Source organism: Podarcis liolepis, assembly GCF_965112155.1.
Source record: "Podarcis liolepis genome assembly, chromosome: 8".
Lineage (NCBI taxonomy): Eukaryota > Metazoa > Chordata > Lepidosauria > Squamata > Lacertidae > Podarcis > Podarcis liolepis.
This window is the reverse complement of record NC_139560.1, coordinates 83,716,653-83,740,095: the sequence shown is the minus strand read 5'-3', so window position 1 is coordinate 83,740,095 and position 23,443 is coordinate 83,716,653. Positions and strand designations below refer to the sequence as shown.

The window sequence follows — 23,443 nt, the reverse complement described above, 5'->3', positions numbered from 1 at the left end:
TCAAACATCTGGAGGACCACAGTGGTTGTAGATGTTGAACAGCAAGGGGGACAAAGCAGAGCTGTGCTACACAGCATCACTGCCATGGACAAGAGCAGCAGTCTCCCACTCAGGGATCTTGACCCAAAAAATATATTTATGAACAGAATAATACTGAAAATCCAAGTGTGTGGGTGTGTTTGTTTTCTTTCTTTAATTTATTCTTTTGATTAGTTTCAACTAACGATCTAAGTGCTTGAGTAGACTGGTGTGACTTTCTTAAGGAACAGCCTCACGACTCTCTTTAGAAAGGTATTTATTACCTCTGACTGGCTCATGAAAAGGCTAAATGATGTCTTTGCACAGCGGAGAGAGACCTTCTTTCAGAGTCTCACATTCATCCAACACGTTAGTTATCCACAACCAGTGTGTTGCTACTTACCTAAAAGATTTGTGGCATGGACCTATGGGTAAAAATTGGCATAACATTTTCTAATCTACCTGTGCAGATGAAAACTTGGAAAACATTTACATGAACTTTTGTGCCTGTCTGAAGAATCACTGTGTCGTCTGATATGTTCACCCACAACTTAACAGCTTCCCCAACCCACAACACACTTGGCCATCCTTCAAGGTGCCCCAGGGCATCAGTTATTTAGGACCCTGCGTGTCAAAGGAAGAAGCCATGGTGGCTTTTCATGATGGTCCTAGCATTTTCAGGGCAGTTGGAGACTATGCAATTTTAAAATGCTATAGGAGATAAAGGATATAAAATGCCATTGCATGCACCAATATTGTCCTTGGCTGGCTGGCATTCCCATCTCACAGGGCAGGTGATTATACGTATTGCATGCAATGCAGGCCGAGGCCTTCTAGCCTCCTGGAGTTCAGGAGCTTCATCTGCATAACAAAAGACAGAAAGGATTAAAAAACCCACCAATGTCATTCTTCGTAGTTGGCAGACAGCCAATCCCTGCTGAGATAGGGCCAGTGTTGTGATTCGCTAATTTCAAGGTGACCTATTGCAGGTGAGGTGTGTGTTTTGCCTGGGCCGGCTTAAGGTATATAAAGTGGGCCAAGTGCCCCTGTTTGTCAGTCTTGTTCTTCTTGCTCCTGATGTTCCAATAAATCCTACTCTTTCCAGTCATCTCCTTGGTCCACTGATTCCTTCGTTCACCAAAATGAACTCGTAATAGAGTTCCATTAAATGAGCGGAATAGTTAGCATCCCAATTTTGCTGCCCACAAAGAATGGAGAATTTTGGAAAGCCATTTTAGCTCAGCCCATGAGGAATCGAGCGCCTTGCCACTGGCATGCTTCTGTGTCTCCAGAGAGCAACCTGCAGGCAAAGGCTCCTGCACCCGTTCAACCTTTCGATAACCCTCATCGAAAGACAGAAAAACCGCTCTGGCTTCTAGGTCTCCCTCCCTGCTGCTGTGCTTGTGTGTGGTGAAGCCCATAGCCGTGGGGCTGCTCTGAGTGCCAGCGCCAGAGTGTGTTAGGAAGCTTGTGAAACAATAACAACGGCTTGCCGGGTGATGGGGTGAGGGAAGGGGGGGGGAGGCGGATATTGCTCATTATCAGGCCTCACTGCCTGGCCTAATTGCTTGCTCGAGCTGAAACAATTGTGTTAGATGCTGCTTTGCCTAATTATTGCGAAGCTAACAATCACTGGTAAGGGAGACCCAGCACAGCACGAGGAAGCCAAGGTGTACGCGGGGAGGTGCGTGCTTGCTGGGCACTTAAGGGACGTGATGCTAAAGCTCTGAGTTAGGAGAGAGAGAGAAAACATGACCTGAAATTGGTTGAGCAGGTCTTCTGTCTATCTCTCTCCCACCCACCCATTTCCTCTGCAAGCTCCATGGAGAAAAATAACAACAGATCTAGTGCCATGGCAGTAGATTTAATCTGCACCTGGAACTCCAGCAAATGTAAGCTCTTAGGGAAAGAAAAATGGGCACCACAACAGGATATTATTATTATTTATTATTATTGATCCCCATCCATAGCATGAGGTTGAGGCAGAGTTGGCAACGGACACCGCCACAAAGTGCTGCCTCCCACCGCAACTCACATGTGCACACATCAACCACAGGGTGCAGTATTACAGGGCATGCAGTTCTCTGTACTAAATCAGGCAGCTGCAGCTCTCTATAGGTAGAACAGATGCTCACCCAACTAATAGCCAGCAGGGACCCTGCCATTCTTTGCAGGCTGCAAAGGCATCTAGTTGTTACACTGTGGAACAAAAAGCCTGCCAGCCTGTCTATTACGTACAGAATTTGCTCCATGTCATTTGGTGTTTTCTGCTCTACTAATTTTTTGTCCCTTCCTGATTTGTGGCTTCTTTAATCCCACATTTTAAAGATCCAGCTACCCAGCGTAGCAGTTTTGGAAAGTTAAGAGGCATTGAAAGGATAAATATACGTTCCAGCTATGAGGAGCTGGAGCTGGAAACTAGGACTTTGCACTGACTTCAGAACTGAATGTGAATTTAGGTTCAGCACTTTTTGTTTTGATTCGCTTCGTTTTCTGGGCAGTAGAGTGGGCATTGGTTCAATACATCTTACCCACTAAATCGGATCTAAACGGATACGAGGAAAATCTGAAGAGAGATTTTGCTTAACCAAGCTCCAGTTCAGAGGATAAGATTGCATTTTCACAGGCCACAGTTGTAGAACAACAAGAAAAGCTCCCAGACCTGAGGTAATTAATCAGTATGTAATACGGTTGAAATAAATCTGGAGTTTAAATGTGGGTGAGCAGTAACCACACCCTAACTGCTGCTGCTGGCAGTGAATAAGAGAATGTTTACTCCTGAGTAATAAATAATAATAATAAATTTTATTTATACCGCGCCCTCCCCAGCCAAGGCCAGGCTCAGGGCGGCTAACAAGCAATAATAAAAACAAGTTGAATGAATACAACTTAAAAACAAGATTAAAATACAACATTAAAATACTGAAACATTAAAATGCAGCCTCATCACAGGAGGAGAAAGGAAAAAAGAAAGAGGGGGAGGGAATCAAATTGACTCCAAGCCAAAGGCCAGCTGGAACAGCTCTGTCTTACAGGCCCTGCGGAAAGAAATCAGATCCTGCAGGGCCCTGGTCTCATGAGACAGCCTTCCACCAGGCTGGAGCCAGTGCTGAAAAGGCCCTGGCTCTGGTTGAGGCAAATCTAACTTCCTTAGGGCCCGGGACCCCTAGGGTGTTGCTATTTATGGACCTTAAGGTCCTAAGTAGGGCATATCAGGAGAGGTACAAGGGTCCTAGGCTGTGAAGGGCTTTAAAGGTCAAAAGCAGCACCTTAAATCTGACCCTGTACTCCACCGGGAGCCAGTGCAGCTGGAAATGCACTGGGTGAATATGCTCCCATGGCAGAGACCCCGTGAGGAGCCTCGCTGCAGCATTCTGCACCCGCTGGAGTTTCTGGGACAGTTTCAAGGGCAGCCGTGCGTAGAGCAAATTACAGTAGTCAAGCCTGGAGGTGACCGTCGCATGGATCACTGTGGCCAGGTCGGGGCGGGAAAGGTAAGGGACCAACTGCTTGATGCGGCAAAGGTGGAAAAATGTCGTCTTGGCTGTTGCTGTAACCTGTGCCTTCTTGGAAAGGGAGGAGTCAACGATTACACCCAAACTCTTAACAGAAGGCAATGGCACTAATTGGGCCCCCACAAGGGAAGGAAGTTGGTCCCTCATCCCCATGCCATCCCGACCCAGCCATAGGACCTCTGTCTTCGAAGGATTTAGTTTCAATCAGCTCCCACAAAATCATCCAGCCACAGCTTCCAAGCATCTGGTCAGTGTGTCCGGGGCTGAGTCGATGTGGAAATATTCTTAAGATGAAAGCAGCACAAATATTCGAGGATTGGACTCCTGCCGATCAAGAAGCATGGGTACCCCCCACAAAAATTTATAATTTGGAAAACAATTGGATTACATGATATGTATTGTTATAATTTGGATTAATTGGTTTGATGTGTTTAATTTGGTAATATGAAACTTAATAAAAAAAAATTTAGAAAAAAAATCTAAAAGAATCAGCAGACCTGACCCGCCTCGATCCAGTTGTCTACGGAGATCATCTGTTAGGGCAACCAGAGCCGTCTTGGTCCCAAAACCAGGACGGAACCTGGACTGAAATGGATCTAAAGCCGATGTTTCCTCCAGAAACCTACCAAGCTGTTCAGCAACCGCTCTCTCAATTACCTTGCTCAGATATAGAAGATTTGAAACTGGGCGGTAATTGGATAGGTCTAAAGGATCTAGTAAAGTTTTCTTTAAGAGCGGACACACCACTGCTTCCTTCAGTTCCCCTGGGAATGTCCCCGTGCCAAGGGATAAATTGATAATTTCAACCAGGGGGGTCCATGCGACATCTGGACACGCCCTAATCAGCCAAGACGGGCACGGATCGAGGAGGCAGGTGGTGGGCCTACCAGCTTGGAGGAATCTATCCACATCAGCAGGGAGTATCCGATCGAAATGGTCCAACACTGGACCTGAAGTCAGTCGAGGGGCCTCCAGTTCAGTCACTGTATCCAAATTGGCAGGGAGGTCACAGCAGAGCAACAGGACTTTCTCCGCAAAAAAGCTCGCGAATGCCTCACAGCTGTGGGTTGAATTTGTGCTTAAATTTGGTTGTTCTCCTAAGGACGTTAGCTTGTCCTCCTAAGGAGTAGACCCTTATTCACAAATAGACCCCCTTATAAGTCTTATAAGTTCTGCCCGGACACTGAGGTCCAGCACCGAGGGCCTTCTGGTGGTTCCCCGCTGCGAGAAGCCAAGTTACAGGGAACCAGGCAGAGGGCCTTCTTGATAGTGGCACCAGCCCTATGGAACGCCCTCCCACCAGATGTCAAAGACAAAAACAACTACCAGACTTTTAGAAGACATCTGAAGGCAGCCCTGTTTAGGGACGCTTTTAATGTTTAATAGGTTATTGCATTTTAGTGTTCTGTTGGAAGCCGCCCAGAGTGGCTGGGGAAACACAGCCAGATGGGTGGGGTATAAATAACAAATTATTATTATTATTATTATTATTATTATTATTATTATTATTATTGATGACTGCGGGGGGTGGGGCACTACACTTTTTCTTCTCACATTCCCAGGGGTTCTTCATCAGATATCAATCCACAAGGTGCCCCTAAGGGGAACTTCAGCGCTCCATTCAGGGGTCCCTGTCTGCTCCTCAGCCTGTGTGGTGTCTAGTTCATCCTCTGAGGAGTCCATGCCTGAGCTGGGAATCACAACTGCACAGGAGAGCCTGTGTGGTAGAACTGTTAGACCTCATGCCCCTATGTCAAAAAGCAAGTCCACTGTGGACATTTTAGTTTGCAATGCAAGACAATTGGATTTCCTGAGATTTGGAAAATCTGGGTAGGATTGGACCAGGTCTAAATCGGTCTGGACCAGACTGGGCCTGATCCGGATTTACAAATTGGAGCCACGAATTGAATCTGCTGGAGTCTGAGCACAGCCCCAATATTTACTTACATTCACTACTTTGTGTGCTTTGTCATATGACCAGAAAGCCTGCCGAAATCTGACAGAATTAATAGCAGAGAGCTTGAGACTTTTGAGAAGGAAAAGATATTAACAAGTTAATCATTTCTCTCCAAATTAGTCCAGAGGGAGCACATCCGAGCTCCTCATAAAGCGCCGGAAAGGAAGAAAACTGACAGAGGGAAGCTGTTTGTATAAGAGCAATCTTACCACCCAAATACAAAATATAAATACAAAAAGCAGTTGCACTGCATATATAATGGTGGGAGAGGGAGATGAGAGAGAGGAGGGCAAAATTGCCTTGGCACTAATGACAAAAACCTCACCGATTAGCTCAGAGTTCCTTCACTGGCATCTCATGGGACTCCCAGCCCCATTTCTCAAAAACTCCCTGTTGGTGGAAGCCAAATCCTCACTCTGGGCTGGCTGAGTGAAAGGAAGGAGGGCTTCTAAATGTGCATCTAGTTAGTTCTTGCATCACAGGTAAGTACCTGAAGAGGGAACATCCTGCAGAGGGGAGTGGGGAGAGGAAGCCAGTGGGGGTCTCGAGGCAGAAGAGGAAGTGGGGCATCCTGCCAGCAGTGGCGGAGGAAGCTGCTCGGGCACCTGGGGAATCAGTTACAGGGAACCAGGCACAGGGCCTTCTTGGTAGTGGCACCCACCCTGTGGAACACCCTCCCACCAGATGTCAAAGAGAACAACAACTACCAGACTTTTAGAAGACTTCTGAAGGCAGCCCTGTTTAGGGAAGCTTTTAATGTTTAACAGAGCATCGTATTTTAATACAGTGGTACCTCAGGGACGTGGGTGGCGCTGTGGGTAAAACCTTAGCGCCTAGGACTTGCCGATCGCATGGTCGGCGGTTCGAATCCCCGCGGCGGGGTGAGTTCCCGTCGTTCGGTCCCAGCTCCTGCCCACCTAGCAGTTCGAAAGCACCCTTAAGTGTAAGTAGATAAATAGGTACCGCTCCAGCCGGAAGGTAAATGGTGTTTCCGTGCGCTGCCCTGGTGCTGGCTTGCCAGAGCAGCTTTGTCACGCTGGCCACGTGACCCAGAAGTGTCTTCGGACAGCGCTGGCTCCCGGCCTCTTAAGCGAGATGAGCACACAACCCCAGAGTCGGACATGACTGGCCTGTACGGGCAGGGGTACCTTTACCTTTACCTTTACCTTTACCTCGGTTACAGACGCTTCAGGTTACAGACACTTCAGGTTACAGACTCCGCTAGCCCAGAAATAGTACCTCGGGTTAAGAACTCTGCTTCAGGATGAGAACAGAAATTGTGTGGCGGCAGCACAGCAGCAGCGGGAGGCCCCATTAGCTAAAGCTAAAGTGGTACCTCAGGTTAAGAACAGTATCAGGTTAAGAACGGACCTCTGGAATGAATTAAGTTCTTAACCTGAGGTACCACTGTATTTTGTTGGAAGCCACCCAGAGTGGCTGGGGAAACCCAGCCAGATGGGCGGGGTATAAATAAATTAGTAGTAGTAGTAGTAGTAGTAGTAGTAGTAGTAGTAGTAGTAGTAGTATAGTGGTACCTTAGGTTAAGAACTTAATTCGTTCTGGAGGTTTTACAGGGCAACAGGAGCTCACAAAAAACCCAAAAAGTTTGTTGTTCCAAGAATCTTACAAAGTTCTGAAGGAAAGTACAGGAAAGGGAAACAGAACAAAATTATGCAAAATGATAAAAATGCAGAATAAAGAATACAAATTAGGAGGAAATTGTGCACATTTGCTTGATATAGATTTTTGAACAAGCACAAGTAACCCATGATGGCTCAATCACAAAAGCATATGCAGGTTTTTTAGTTCACCAGAATTCTGGAGAAGAATTTGTGTGAAAAGTATTGCGTTCTATTTTGTGATTTTTTGTGTGTGTAGGGCTCCCATAATGGTATTGTTTTATACTACTCTTATGGAACAATTCAGGTTTAACAATTCACCTTTTCTTGCATTAGACTTTGGATAATCTTGGGCAGACATATATATGTGCCTAGCATTAATCTAGGGCTGCTATTGGTTCACCCAGAGATGTCGGTCCAAGATGTGAAATCACCTGAATGTCTGGAGGCTTACTGAGCTTGTGGATAAGCACAAAAGGGACGTGGCAGTGATACTATAACTGGTTAGTAGAAAGCACAGTGGCATTGTATTTGCCTTAATATTGTCTTGTGGATTCAATTTGCATTTATGAAGTGAGGTGAACAGCTTTGGGAGATGAACTGGTGAATTTCCCCATCTAATGGAGCAAGAATACACCGGGATCTGAAATATCAGATGAGCTAACTGAGCAGCACTGTGAATTGATGGTTTCCCAGCTTCTGGCTGAGGAGAAAGGCACATTCACCCCTCGGGCTGCCTAGCTATGCCAAGTGCAAAGCCAGCTGCGAGGCGAAGGGAGGCAGTGAGCGAGAAAATGCCCCAACCCTTGTGTTAAATTCCTATGCACTAGCCCTGTCACTTCCTGTCACTACACTTTGCCCTTCATGTGAATCTCCTGCTCAGTTAAAGGTGATGTATTAGTGAAGCAATAACTGAGGGGTGTCGGCTTCCTGTCCCGCCCCCCCAAAAAAACCTGCTACAAGCAACCTTCTTCACCTGGCTAGGTGCCAACCACTAGCTAGGGCGATCTCACAAAGGGGAAATGTTTGGTGCCACTTTCAATTACGGTATATAGTACAGTGGTGCCTCGCAAGACGAAATTAATCCGTTACGCGAGTCTCTTCGTCTAGCGGTTTTTTCGTCTTGCGAAGCAACCCTATTAGCGGCTTAGCGGATTAGCGCTATTAGCGGTTTAGCGGCTATTAAAGGCTTAGTGGCTATTAAAGGCTTAGCGGATTAGCGGCTAAAAGGCTATTAGCGGCTTAGCGGCTTAGAAAAGGGGGGGGAGCGGAAAAAAATCGGGACACTTGCAAGACATTTTTGTCTTGCAAAGCAAGCCCATAGGGAAAATCGTCTTGCGAAGCAGCTCAAAAACGGAAAACCCTTTCGTCTAGCGGGTTTTCTGTCTTGCGAGGCATTCGTCTTGCGGGGCACCACTGTATATACACACAAAGTACCAAATGTGGTGACAGTAATAATAAAACAACAACACCACTAACTGGCTTATAAGTATAAAACCAAATTTACTAGAATAATAGCTAGAATAGAGATAGACTTGTAACCCTTCAAACAACAAACATACTCACGTGCCATGTGCAAGACAAAGCCTGGAAATACTGTAAACATGGAGTAGATAAATGTACAACTGTATCTTAACAAGTTACATGTGCAGTAAACGTTATACAGACTGGATAAATGAACTGTTCCACAAGTAGCATAAGTCCAATCATAGAACGGCAACCCAGTGTGTTACCCTTGCCGTTGTGGTGGCATGGGGTTGCCGTTCCGTGATTGGACTTACACTACTTGTACAATTATCCATTGTGCTGCTCTGGTTCACCAGAAGCGGCTTAGTCATGCTGGCCACATGACCCGGAAGCTGTCTGCGGACAAACGCCGGCTCCCTTGGCCTATAGAGCGAGATGAGCGCCGCAACCCCAGAGTCGGTCACGACTAGACCTAATGGTCAGGGTTCCCTTTACCTTTACCTTTACCTTTAGCTCAGAAGCAGCTCATGAGATGGGGTCACTACACTAGCTTCCCAGCATGTGGGCCTCTGCTGCTTACCAGAAGATGGAGGGGCAAAGAAAGGAGAGGTTGGCATGGTGCAAATGGACTGGTGGAGCCAATTGTCACACCTGCTGGTGCGTTTGCACCATACAAACTTCCCTGCCACCTTGCCCCCTTCAGTCCCAGTGAACAACAGCAACACACCTGCCAGGAAGCTAGCATAGTGACTCCACTTTACACCCCCTTAGTTTCAGTTTGGAGCTAGAAGGCTGTCAGTGACAGAGGGGTGAACCTAAGTCCCAGTTTTGTCTATTCACTGGAACGGACACAAGGAGTCCATACAACTGAAGCATTCCGAACTTAAAAATGGAAAGTGTAATGCTGGTGGTTAATAAAAGAGGTTTAAAGACTGTCTCATGGCAAATTTTTAAAAATGTAGTATAAATACCAACAATTGGGAAACACTGGCCTGCAAGCACTCCAATTGGAGAACAGCCTTGACCAAAGGTGTCATGGGCTTTGAAGACACTCAAACTCAGGATGCAAGGGAGAAATATGCTAAGAGGAAGGCACGCTTGGCAAATCCACACTGTGATCAACTCCCGCCCAGAAACCTATGTGGAAGGACGTGTGGATCCAGAATTGGCCTCCACAGTCACTTACAGACTCATTTTTAAAACCGTGTTTACTCGGCTACAAGTGATCGCCAAAGAAGAAGAAGACCATTCTATGTTGCAGGCAACCAATACAATCCACATAGAATGATAGATAGGAAAATATGTCTGACTTCCTCAGTGGCCAACACAAGAGGAGTGAATCAGATAGCAGATGTACAGTCTTCTCCACAGGCAGAGGAAATGAGATTGCGGATAGGACAGAGCTGGGGTGGGAGTTTGGAGTAGCACTGTGGGTTAAACCACAGAACCTAGGACTTGCCAATCAGAAGGTTGGCGGTTCGAAACCCCGCAACGGGGTGAGCTCCCGTTGCTCGGTCCCTGCTCCTGCCAACCTAGCAGTTCAAAAGCACATCAAAGTGCAAGTAGATAAATAGGTACCCCTCCGGCGGGAAGGTAAACGGCGTTTCCGTGCGCTGCTCTGGTTCACCAGAAGCGGTTTAGTCATGCTGACCACATGACCCAGAAGCTGTACGCCAGCTCTCTCAGCCAATAAAGCGAGATGAGCACCACAACCCCAGAGTCGGCCACGACTAGACCTAGTGGTCAGGGGTCCCTTTACCTTTACCTATTGCAGATACTAATATTGTGCAGCTTGAAGCAACGGGATGCATAAGAACTGTCTCCTTTTGGAATAAAACATTGTCCAGACCCGTAAGTTTGATTCAAAGCTTTACTTGCAGAACTTTCTTCAAAGCAGAAAAAAAAGTACATCCAAACATTTTCAGAAGATCATGTGCATGTTCAGCACAGGCTCAGCTTCTTCGAAATTAAATAACTTATAATCTGAGCTGATAAATATCTCTCACACAGGCTCCATTAGCCTGTATTCCAACCCCAAGGCTGTTGAGCTCCTGGAGTAAGTCATTCACACATCTTTCTCCCACAGAGCCTGGGAACAAAAGACCACCAAAGACCAACTCCCTAAGATGGCAATCTGCAATTCAATAACTCTCATGTGATCTACAGTTAAACACTCACATGTTAGCTAGCAGAGACAGTGACAGTTAATTGTCAACCCATCTATGTGCATAGAGAGCTTTTCTGTAGCTTCAGTGGAATCTTCCACTTAAACCCTTTCAGCAATGCACACAGGCATTCTCCATTTCAGTGTGAATTAAACAATTATACTTAACAAAAACAAAACAAGAAACTGGGCTACATTAATGGACACTCTGCACGTGTTGCGGTGAACTACCATCATGAAAAGTTCATTTGGTTAATTGTGCATTGATCTTAGGTATTTTTGGAATTATCTTCTGCAAAGTTGTTCTCTGTTCATTTTCTCTTCCTATGTGTTTCTGTTACATTCTTTTAAAATTGAGGGAAATGATGACAGCAAAATGAAAGATTTTAAAGCCCTTTTGCTTTGTATAGGACTGTACTGTGGCATTATTAACACCACTATGAAACAGGGGTGAGGCTTGTCACCCTCCTCCCAGAGACCCTCATAGACAACAGTTCTGAAGTTGAAGCTGTTGCTAAGCAACACATCTTCCTACTGAGCATGTGCCACAGCATACCATATCACCACTCATAGGATAAAGTAGCCAAAAATAAAATGCTTTACAAGAACTACCTACATGTTATACACTTATTATGGCAAAACACATAGTTTGCTTTCCCCCTAATTTAATGCAATAATCTTTCCTCAAATGGAGAAATCTGCCAACAAAGTCTAACCATATTTTTAAAAAGCCATTTGCAAAGCAGTTTACAGTGCAATCCTAACCCCATATGTCTACTCAGCAGTACCGTAGATTCTGGCGTATTAGGCGACTGGGCATATAAGACGACCCCCCCAATTGGCAGCTGCCAATTAGGGGGGTCGACTTATACGCCCATTCTTATATGCGGCAGCAGGCTCCGCACTGGGAGGGAGCCGCCCAGCGAAGTTGGCTTAGCTTCGCTGGGCAGCTTCGTTGGGCAGCTTCCTCCCGGCGTGGCGCCCACCGCCCACTGCCACTGCCCAGCAAACCCATACCCAGTGTATAAGACAACCCCCGACTTTTTAGAGGATTTTCCGGGGTTAAAAGGTCGTCTTATACGCCGGAATCTACGGTAAGTTATGTTGAACTCAATGGGGCTTCCTCCCCCTAAGCAGAGCCGTAGTTATGGGGGGGGGGGCTAGCCAGCATTTTTGCCCCAGGTGAAGCCCCCAGAGGAAGAAGAAGAGTTTGGATTTGATATCCCGCCTTTCACTCCCTTTAAGGACTCTCAAAGCGGCTACCATTCTCCTTTCTCTTCCTCCCCCACAACAAACACTCTGTGAGGTGAGTGGGGCTGAGAGACTTCAAAGAAGTGTGACTGGCCCAAGGTCACCCAGCAGCTGCATGTGGAGGAGCGGAGACATGAACCCGGTTCCCCAGATTACGAGACTACCGCTCTTAACCACTACACCACACTGGCTCTCTAGCCAGAGGGGCACCATTGATGCTCCCAGCCTGTGTGTGTGCACGTGCACACAAATGCATTTGGGAGCGTGCCAAACCAGTTCTTTGACCCGGTGAAATAATGCCTAGTTTTGCCCCTGCGGCCTCAGTGGGGTTAGGATTGCAGCCTAATTACACACAGGTCTTTTCTGTGATGTAGACTTAACACTGTTAATAATAATAATAATAATAATAATAATAATAATAATAATAATAATAATAATAATAATTTATTTATACCCCGTCCATCTGGCTGGGCTCCCCCAGCCACTCTGTGCATCTTCCAAAAATATATATTAAAATACTGTAATACCTCAAACATTAAAAGCATCCCTAAACAGGGCTGCCTTCAGATGTCTTCTAAAAGTCTGGTAGTTGTTGTTCTCTTTGACATCTGGTGGGAGAGCGTTCCACAGGGAGGGCGCCACTACCGAGAAGGCCCTCTGCCTGGTTCCCTGTAACTTGGCTTCTCGCAGTGAGGGAACTGCCAGAAGGCCCTCGGTGCTGGACCTCAGTGTCCGGGTAGAATGATGGAGGTGGAGACACTCCTTCAGATATACTGTTATCGCAGCTGTGGGTGGCACTGAGTCCAGATGAAGCCACGAGTCATGCTGCTGTTCTGGACTGTTCTTTTACAATAAAGCTGCTCTTCTTTTAAGCAAACATTTTGGCCTAGCTTCTTCCCTGAAATGACCTGACGCTTCCCCTGTTCCAACACTGCCACCCACCCTGGACTCTGCCTTTCACCTTTGGCCCTTTCCTGGGGCTAAATTCTGGCCAGTTGTTCTCCATTCCTAGTTCATCAGCTCTGTAATACTGGACTAAGTGGGAAGGCACATGGAATTGGGGTGCTTGCCTCACTTTTATGGGGAGTCAGCTTGGGCTCTGTGTTGAGCAATGTAGGGATGCCAACGCACTCCTTTGCCCTGTTCACCAGCCATTCAAGGACCAGATGTAGCAGCATCTTAGTACAAAATTTTATCTCTTCAGACCGGTGGCTTACATTATGATGCTCTCTTGGTTGCCCAAGAAGACATCCATGGCAGGCAAAACCCCAGAGACACAAAAATAACTTTGAATTTCCCCCCACCCTGCTCTAACCTGTTCTCTTCTGGCTGTGCCAACCCTACAGCCAGTCCATCACAACACTATTTCTAGGGAAGATCAAAGCATGCTTTCTTCTTCTTTGCACCTCTATCATGGGGCAGCACCATCTTTATTCCTTGCACTGGAATCTCAACCTAAAGACTTTTGGGGAAATGAGGTATATCGTGTCCTCCCTTAAAGTGTTGTGGTGAGACCTGGAAACTGAAACCCTGTGTTGTGGGTAGGTAAGATTGGTCAGCCACAATACCCAATTGATACAGTAGGTTCCTCGATGCTGGGTTCAATCTGGCCAATGGGGTGCAGTCCAAACGGATCGAGGGACCTTTATATACCCATGCACATGACCCAGAGCTTCCTCTTTCAGCGTGTGCATTCGGAACAGGAACAGCATGTCCTCTGTGCGGCCAAGAGAGGGCGATTTACCTTCGATGGATCGTCCTGGTGATATCTTTCTGTTTTCCCTTCTTTCCCAAATCCAATTTATTTCCTTTGTTAATTTTTTCTCCTTTCCCTTTCCTCCTTCGGCCCCTGAGTGCTCCTGCTTGCGGAGCTTCCCACTGCCCATTTAATCACCTTTGGTTTCCTTGCGCAGCGGTCTTTTGATTCATTTCCTTAGAAGGGCTTTCGCCCTCGGGGCTTTTGCCCTGGAGTTCTTCCTGTTTGGAGCTTTCCTCTGCCTGTTCAATCGCATTTGGGTTGCTTTGTGCAGCGGTGTTTAATTCAGTTCCTTAGGGGAGCCATCACCCATGGAGCAGTTGCTCCGGAGTGCTGCCGGTTCGTGGTCCAGACTGCTGCCCATGTAGCATCGTCCTCGGGCTTCCCCTTGAGCAGCGGCTGTTGCGAAGTTCCTTTGAAGGCTTTTCGCCTAACGGGGCTGTGCCTCTGAGCGCTCCCTGTCTACAGAGCTTCCCACTTCCCCTCAGGCTCTTCGAGCAGCGGCCTTTCATATCGGATCCAGCTGAAGTTGCAGTTTTGGCAGGAACGCCATCTTATGTGGCGGGAGCACCATCTTGTTTTGGCAGGAGCGTCGTTTTTGTTTTGTTTTGTTTTGTTTTTGGGTGTCTTTAATTTTGTTGTAGTATCCCTGCTTGTTACAGATGGGTTTAAAATGCCTGTTAAGAGGAACCCTAGTCCTGCTCTCCCTTCAAAAAGGGTAATTAGAGGCCCGTCTCAGTTATTGCATTCAGTGCAGGCCCCAGCAGTTCCTCAGCATACACTGGACCGCTTGGGTGCTATTGTGGCCAATATTGGTTCAGACCCTGTGGTCTTGACGAGGTTTAATACTGAGCTTAAGTCATTGGCTCAGCAATTTGGGAGGCAGCCTGATTCTCAGCCCTCCACATCTTCCACTGTTTTTGAGGCCCATGGTCCCTCTGATGTGAGTGAAGGGAGCGAGGCTTATGACCCTTCTGGGGCCCTGCTCTCCCAATTCCAACCTTCTAGGATCCCAGACCCAGCTAGTCCTAGGGGTCGTCCTAGGAGTATGGGTGCCATGGTTCAGTAGGCGTTTCGGTCCAGTTTGCCACATTCCCAGTCGGCACCTTCGGGGTCTTAGGAGCTCAGGGCCTTCAGTTGCACAACATGGGGGGGGGGACTTCTTCCCAGCTGAGTGCCTCACATGTTTTTAGTTCTGTGCAGGATCGGCTCCATCGAGAGAGGCGCTCAGCATCCAGTCTTTGGAGAAGGATCTCCCGGTGCCTAGGGTCCCTTCATCCGGTGGCAAGTGGCAGAAAAGTCATCACTCCAAACGCAGGGCCAAGAGGCGCAGAGGTGGTGATTTCTCCTCTTCTACTGGTACATCTTCTCAGTCCTCTGATGATGATTCAGATGTGGTTATGGGTCTTCATTGGGGCCACGGTGAGGGGGTTTCAGGCCTTCCCAGGTGGGAGTAGCAGTGTAGCGCCAACACGCACAGCACTAGGTACAGCCTTCCCCTCAAATTCATCGATGGCGAACCGGTCAAGGATTTTAAAGTCTCAACCAATGCTGTCAGGGATATTATTCCCAATGTGCATTTGCCTCCCAGGTTGCGAAACAGGATTCTCAATGGTCGCTATGTGGATATCTTCAAACTCCTTCCCCCTAATGAATGCCCGGACAAGGATAATCAGGCTATTTCGGGGAAGGGCAAGGCCAGCTCCCTTAAAGTGGAGAGAACTTTTGAGAGTAGGCTTGATATCCAGACGAGGAATGCGTTGGAAGGAACTTCTCCCTACGGTGCGGGTGAAGGTGTCTGCGGAAGGCACGCCTGTGCAGCTGGGCAAGAACGATTTGCCAGACGCTCCTGGCTTGAGCCCGTGGACTCAAAAACTTTTGGTCGCAGCTGTTGCAGCAACGTGTGTGACGAGGTAGCTGGTGCCCACTGAAAGGGGCAGGAGGTGCGTCCAGAGCGCAGTGGCCAAGAAGGCATTACCTTCCGTGATGTGTCCCTTTACAAGCTTGTTGGGGTTCATCTGCCTGTGCCAGTGTCTGTGCCTTTACAAGCCAGTGTGGTGTAGTGGTTAAGAGCAGTAGTCTAGCAATCTGGGGAACCGGGTTCGCAGCTCCACTCCTCCACATGCAGCTGCTGGGTGACCTTGGGCCAGTCACACTTCTTTGAAGTCTCTCAGCCCCACTCACCTCACAGAGTGTTTGTTGTGGGGGAGGAAGGGAAAGGAGAATGTTAGCCGCTTTGAGACCCCTTAAAGGAAGTGAAAGGCGGGATATCAAATCCAAACTCTTCTTCTTCTTCTTCTTCTTCTTCTTCTTCTTCTTCTTCTTCTTCTGTGATTGGGAATGATTTGTGGCTGACCTCCGTGTTAGCGGGGTTAAGGGATTGGTTACAGGTGTGAGTGGTTGGCAGTGAGCACAGGTGCTCGTGTGCTGGATAGGCTCTGGTTCAGGTGATAGGGATGGGAGAACAGTCTCGCCATCCCTATGTGAAGGGTATTTCGTTAAAGGAATCTAGGGACTCAAATGGTTTGGTCAACCCTTGAGAGGGGGTTGTGCCCATGCCTGAGTCCAGGGGGACATCTGGGTGGCGGGCATAGTCTGTTCCCGGCTTTTCGCCTACGCAGGTGTTCACCCTTGGCTGACCTATGCTGAAACCCTGGGTCAGTGCTACCTGCATGGCAGGGAGCTAGTCAAACCAGAGCCTATGAACCACTCACTTTCTGTAATCAATAAAGTTGTGGCCTAAATTCTGCCAAAAACCAAACTAAAATTTGAGTCAAATGTGAATTTATTTAGGGGGAGGTTTCTGGGTCTGAACACACAATTAACACTTTGTTAAACGGTTTTTGCAGCTGTGGCAAAGCAGTGGCACTCTCATGACTCTTTGGGGCCACCTACCCCCACAGTGATGTGTTGGCCTTCCTCACATCAAGGCATCATATAGCAAGATGGCCGGAGGGAACTGTATGTATCCTGCCATGGTAGCAAAATCTGTTTGAGAAAAATGAGGAGGGGAGGAAACTCTGCTTTTTAAATTTGCTAATTGAAGCTCTTCTCCCCAAAAGTCTCTGGAGCATGAGAAGCTCTGACAGCCTCCCTTTCCAGCTTCCAGGGCACCCTGCTAACATGCTGCCTTAGTTCCCAGCCTTGTCTTCTCTAAGCCCATCTTTCCTTCCATAATATTTTGCTGGTATCCCAGCACAAATCTTGTGGATGGAGATATATGAGGGTTTGTGTCGGAATAGCAGGGGTTTATTAGGTTTGAGTAGGAAGCTCTGAAGGGCTGAGTTCACAATTAAGGTCCCAAAGGCATCCTATAAAGCATTTTGACACGGGGGAATCTGGGCCTGATTATGAGCATCCTTCATCATCAAATATTAATGCCGAAGATGCTTAGAAGCGGGCAAAAGAATTATAGAATTTAATATCTACCCTGCTCTGTCAACAGACTGGGAGAAATGTACTCGCCCCACCCCATGCACAAAAATGTTTGCATTGCTTCTGTGTAAACTGGAAGAATGGCAACATTAACAAGCACGGCTCTTGTAGCGGAACCACTGGGAACTGCAGAGAAGGAAACACCAGGGATCAGAAGTGTTTAATATGCTGGTGAATTAGCTCATTAAACTGTAGTGGGGAATCTGTGCAGCCAAATTAAAATGCAACAGAGAAATCCATCTGAAGCAAGGAGGCTGAACTGCAGCCACTGCTGTTTATTGCACATTCATGCACCCCTGGGCTCCTGGGCTCCCTCTACTTGGCTTGCCGCTGCTCAACATACCTAAATCCTGAATGCTATATCACCTCCTCTAAAGTCACATACTTAAAACTCAACGTATGCTGTTCCGTGAAGGACTGGGAAGTAATCACAGACTCAAAAGAGAGAGCATCAGTTAAACACAGTTATACTGCAGAGGTCTCCTACTTAATTCTGTTAATGCTGTAGTATCAGTATTACAGATTTACAGTACTTTAATCGTTATTTCCTCCCCATGGGAATATTGGGAATTGTGATTCTGTATAGTTATAAGAACTGTACTTCTGTATTATCAGTTCTCAAATACAAAATACTTAACACTCTCACCAAATTCCTGTTTCCAGGATTCTCTGGGAAGGCATGGTAATTGTCAGGAAACTGACATCAGAGCAACAGGAGAAGGAGAGGCTCTCCGATTCTGCAGGAGAAGGTACCAGCACCAGGGGGAGACGCAGCTTGATAGAGGGGGAAGGAAATCAGCGTAACACCAAGGATCCAGGAGAGCAAATGGGGGAAGAGGGGAAAGGGCTCCGGGATTCTTCCCTGGACGTCAGTGAAGAGAGCACTGGTCCTCCACTACCCACGCCCTCCCTGTGCAGAAGACTCCCGCGCAATGAGAGGCGGAGACGACTGGGTGTCAAACAGCTTTTATGCTGGAAAAGGTTTAAGAAACGCCCACAGACAGATGCTGCTAGCGACTGAGGCAGCCACGCGGAGATGGGCTGTGCAGTCAAGACGGTTTAACCCAGGCCGTTAAGCTCCCAAACGGGGACAGTTTACGCACAAGTAACTCCAAACCACTACAGTAATAAACTGATTAAAGTCAACGTAGGCTTATAGTGGGTTTCTCCAATTCAGTGCCCATAGGGTTCATTCAGCATAGGCATTCCTTGCCCTGCATCTCTTTCAAAAGCTACACTAGCCGTCTCAAAATTTGAAAATTTGGGGGAGAAAATCAAAATTTCAAAAATTTGCCAAAATTTCAAAATCAAAATCTTCACTGCCTTGGGCACTGTGAACTCTGAGGGAAGGGGGCGTTTGCTTAATCCCCTCTACACAATGGAACAGAAGACCATGCGCTTACCAGGAAGTACACTCAGAAAAATACTCTTTAGCATAGGATCTCAATCCTTTGCAATCCTTGAAAAATACTCAAAAATACGCAACACTGGGGCCAATAACCCTTTGTGGGAATGTTCAGGGTGGCAGGAGAGGATATATTGTTTATTAATATCCTTCCTAACTTACATTAGCAAGTTTCTTTACTTAGCAGAGTGCATTCCCCTTTACACAGCAGAAAACTAGTTGCCAACTCGTGTGAGTTTCTTAAGACAATATGTAATTCAATCTGGCTCGTCCAGATTCAAATGTGTCTAATATTTTCCTGGTAAGACCCCTTGAATCCCTCCTAAAAGAATAAAGACACCACAGTCTTATTCATAAGCAATAAAAAGAAAGTTTGCTCACGATCAGGCAGAGCACAGTGTGATCCCTGAAGGCAGGCTTAAGGCTTCAAGTTACAAGCATATGCAAACAGGTTTACCCTTTCAGTTAGCAGTCCGGGAAGTTCAAGGGTGGAAAGAAGATGCAAAAGGAGGGGAAGTGGCAGCATGCCTTGGCCTTTTACCAGGTCTGGAAAGGTCACACCCACCCACTAGTCACATGCAAGGGAAGGATGCTCCAGGCCAGGAGGAACAGGAAGTTTTGACTGGCTGGACCAAACATTCCCTTGCATGTGGACTTGTAATCTGGTGAACCGGGTTCGCTTCCCAGCTCCTCCACATGCAGCTGCTGATTGACCTTGGGCTAGTCACACTTCTCTGAAGTCTTTCAGCCTCACTCACTTCACAGAGTGTTTGTTGTGGGGGAGGAAGGGAAAGGAGATTGTTAGCCACTTTGAGACTCCTTAAGGGTAGTGATAAAATGGGATTATCAAGTCCAAACTCTTCTTCTTCTTCTTCTTCTTCCCTTGCATGTCCACTCTAGCAAAACAAGGAATGTCGTATTTGACTGCTCCCGGTAGATTACATCCCACACGGCGGAGGACTAGAGGGGTGTCCCATTTTAGCAGAAAATAAAAATGCATTTCAAAGGGTCTGTGGCTGAATTTTGCCATAAGTTTAGTTCATAGGGGTGCGTGATTGTTTCAAATTAAAAATGGAAACAAACAGGGCCTGGTTTGTTTGTTTTTTATATGATACTGGCAAAGAAATGAGTTCCAGAGTCACAAAGGAGTTCCAAACATTCATTCAGCTCAATTCTCAGGGCAGAGAGCAGCACCTGACATTCTTGGACAGCTGCCACACCAGCAGCATCCCAGAAGAGCCGACCACGGATGCCCACTTTAACCCCACCCCTGCTTTTTGTGACCTGGTGTAGGCTTATTGGAGTTCACCGATTGGGTCTGCGTTGCTCCGGGACAGGAGGAAGGAAGTCAAATGACACCGAGGTTGGTTCAAAGAAAGAGTTTATTCTGCTCTCCGGATAGCAGAAGGCACTTGCGTGGTGAGTCCACAGCAAGTCCAAAGAAATAAGAAATTTCATGCAGTATATATATCCTCCAGGCACCCTCTCCCTCCTTCCCTAGGAATCCAACCACGTCAGCCTGTGTACGCAGGTTGACATCACATATGTTCTTGCTTTGGTATTCTTAACCATAAAAGGGAATTCCTTCCTGTACCTCTGACCATAAAAGGATCTTCCTCTTCCTACTCTTATCTTGGAGGAAGAGGTCATCATCTCCAAGAACACACACTGGCGCTGTTCCCAGACCGGGTCTGTGGTCTTTGTGGTCAGGATGTAAGATAAGGCACAGACGTGTCTTCTCTGTTCTACTGGTACAGTGAAGGCCATACTTGCCGTCACAAACTGATAAAGGAGAGAGCTTTGAGCACATCCGGGTTTTTGTTTATACATTGACTCAGAGCTCAAGTTAGTGGATTTCAGCTAAGGAAAAATAGGGATTTTGGTGCAGTTTCAAACTGCCTACACAGTCAGTTTTGGGTTTGGGAAACCCATTCCTTCACTGGCTTTTCAAGCAGTACCGTGCGATGAAGTGTAGCTCTGGTTTTAATTTCCCTGATGTAACATCACTCTGAAGAATTGTGGGAAATTAAAATGGCAGCTAGATCCAATCGTCTGCCCCTGCTTAGAGAGTTGCTTCCTGCTGCCCTAGACTGGTAAGTCCACCAGAGCCAACTCACACTGCTAAGGGGCCCTTTGCTCAGGGGCCCCTCACACCTGGAGCCAAGGTGACTTCTACGTCTCAGAATTCTTTAGTCAAGGTCTGGGGTTCATGATAAAGAACATGCACAGAGGCAGAGAACATAAAATTCTCAAACTTCAAACAATAACAGTATTTTTTCTTAATGAGTGCATGTAGACAATTATAAAAGCATCAAACAAGCACTTCATGCAAGCTTGCTCTGGATCCCTTTTAGGAGTCATTTAATCAGTTAAATAATATATATGTTGCTGTGATTAACAAAACAGAGTATTTTTTATTTATGTGGCAAAATGTTTCGGCTTCTGCCTTCATCAGCTGCTCTGATGAAAATGAAACGATGCTGTTTCCAGAGGTGGGAGTTACAAAGCTTTGAGGATGGGGTGATCAGGGAAGCTTCATGCCCTGAAGCGAAGCGATGCTGGTGCCAGGTTGAGGCCATGTGGTGTCCATGTGTCCAGTGAGCACATCCATACGTTAACATTATTAGATCTGTCGGCATCCGAGTGCCTTGGAGACATCAAAGGTCAGGCCATTGGCACCAGCCGGACTACCACCCCTCCCATTTCTCAGATCGTCTCATGCCCCTGCTTTCATCTTCAACCTCATTCCCATGCCTCCTACCCCCTACTTTTTTGCAACCCCATTTCCACCTTCACCCCCTTTTAGAAGGTGATGAGGATGCTCAGCAATGCAATGCAGGCAGGGCCGGCCCACTCATGAGGCAAGGTAAGGCAACAGAAGCCCATGAGGCGGAACCCCTGCGGGCCCCCTGCCCCCAGCAAGAAGTGGACCGGCAACAGCATCAGTTTCCAACAACATCTGGCCAAAATTGCAAGAGATTTTGCCAGAAGCCATTGCCACTGCTCCACAGACCCTGCCACACAACACAGGTAAGTGGGTGGGGGGCTTTAGTGGTGGTGGGGAGCAGAGCAGCGGCAGCAGGCAGTGGTGGCCTCAAGTGGCAAAACAGGAGACATCTTCCGTGAATGTAGGGGAGGAAGAAGTTGCTGGACGTTGCCATGGGGTGGTTTGTGAGCCAAGGGGGGTTGCACAAAAGGAGGGCCAAAGGAGCAGGGTGTGTGTGTGTGTGTGTGTGTGTGTGTGTGTGTGATAGTGAAAATGTGTTCAAAGTGGGACTGTGAAATCGAAGGGAGAATTGGCTTCTGAAATGGGATTGGGAAGGGGAAGCTCAAAGGGGTTAATGCCAGGCTGTTGGTCACATGGAGGGGAAAGACTTATGGAGGGCCACCAAACCCCTATTGGTTCCACATTTCACCCCGGGTTGCAGTCAATGCTAGTCCTATTTGTAGTAGACCCATTGAAATTAACAGACCTAGGTTAGGCATGTTAGGAAGAAGTGTTCCATCTTCTTATAAGTCTTCTTTCCTCATAAGCCCTTACAACTACAAAGGCAAGGAAAGACGCTTGTGGAAATCTTGCAGAAGAAGGAGACAAAAGTTTGTTTCGTCTGTGTGGATTCCTTCTCCCTGGAGACGGAGCATTTGCAGGTTCCTCTGCTAGCCTATTTTTCATTTTTATGCACCAGCCATTCCTCTTGCACGTCACCTCTTACAGCCCCCTTGAGCATTTTCAATCCATTCCACGCAAGGTTTCCCTGCCTGTACCCATTTCCTTATTGTTTTTTAATTGTTTTGTGGTGGGGTGGGGTGTGTAGATAGAGATGTTAGTTAATAGCATGATCTCTGTGGGTTGAATCCAGACTTTACAGTAAACCTATTGAAATCAGTGGCACATAAGTCATGACTAACTTAAACCCCACTGATAGACAAATAGGGATATTTTTCTATGCAGGGGCTCAGGAAGATTGGCTGACTGCCAGACCCCACAGCCACAAAGGCAAGCTATTTTCAGCCTGGTGGTGGGCAGGGGGTTTCCCTTTGTGGTTGTTACTTCAGGGGTGAGAATGAGGGCAAACACAGGCTGAGCCAAAACTTAGGAAATGACTTTCAATAGGGACAAACGTAAGGTTCTGCACTTAGGCAGGAAGAACCAGATGCACAAATAGAAGATGGGGGACATCTGGCTTACTAGCAGTACATGTGAAAGGGATCTAGAGGTCTTGGTGGACCACAAGCTTAACGTGAGTCCACAGTGTGATGCTGCAGCAAAAAATGATAACACTCTTCTATGCTGCATCAACAGAAGTCTAATGTCCAGATCAAGGGAAGTAATAGTACAGTGGTACCTCGCAAGACGAATGCCTCGCAAGACGAAAAACTCGCTAGACGAAAGGGTTTTTTGTTTTTTGAGCTGCTTCGCAAGACGATTTTCCCTATGGGCTTGCTTTGCAAGACGGAAACGTCTTGCAAGTTTGTTTCCTTTTTCTTAACAACACCGTTAATACAGTTGTGACTTGACTTTGAGGAGCAACTCATAGAGCGCGGTGTGGTAGCCCTTTTTTGAGGTTTTTAAAGACTTTGGTGATTTTTGAAGCTTTTCCAAAACTTTCCCGACACCGTGCTCCGCAAGACGAAAAAAATCGCAAGACGACAAAACTCGCGGAACGAATTAATTTCGTCTTGCGAGGCACCACTGTACTACTCTATTCTGCCTTAGTCAGACCACACTTGGAATACAGTGGTACCTCAGGTTAAGTACTTAATTCATTCTGGAGGTCCGTTCTTAACCTGAAACTGTTCTTAACCTGAAGCACCACTTTAGCTAATGGGGCCTCCTGCTGCCACCGTGCTACCGG

At 47.1% G+C, this 23,443-nt stretch overlaps 1 long non-coding RNA gene across 2 annotated transcripts in view; it reads right to left on the bottom strand.

Annotated features, from left to right (window-relative positions):
• Positions 1-23,443, bottom strand: part of LOC310714457 — a 48,780-nt gene that overhangs the window by 12,049 nt on the left and 13,288 nt on the right. Inside the window, exon 1 of one of the 2 annotated variants that reach the window (XR_014529790.1) lies at positions 13,886-14,344. The exons of the other annotated variant lie outside the window; for it this stretch is intronic. This is a non-coding gene — a long non-coding RNA (uncharacterized lncRNA). Of the gene's footprint in view, positions 1-13,885; positions 14,345-23,443 lie in introns of those variants that run through there. 2 annotated transcript variants of the gene reach the window in all.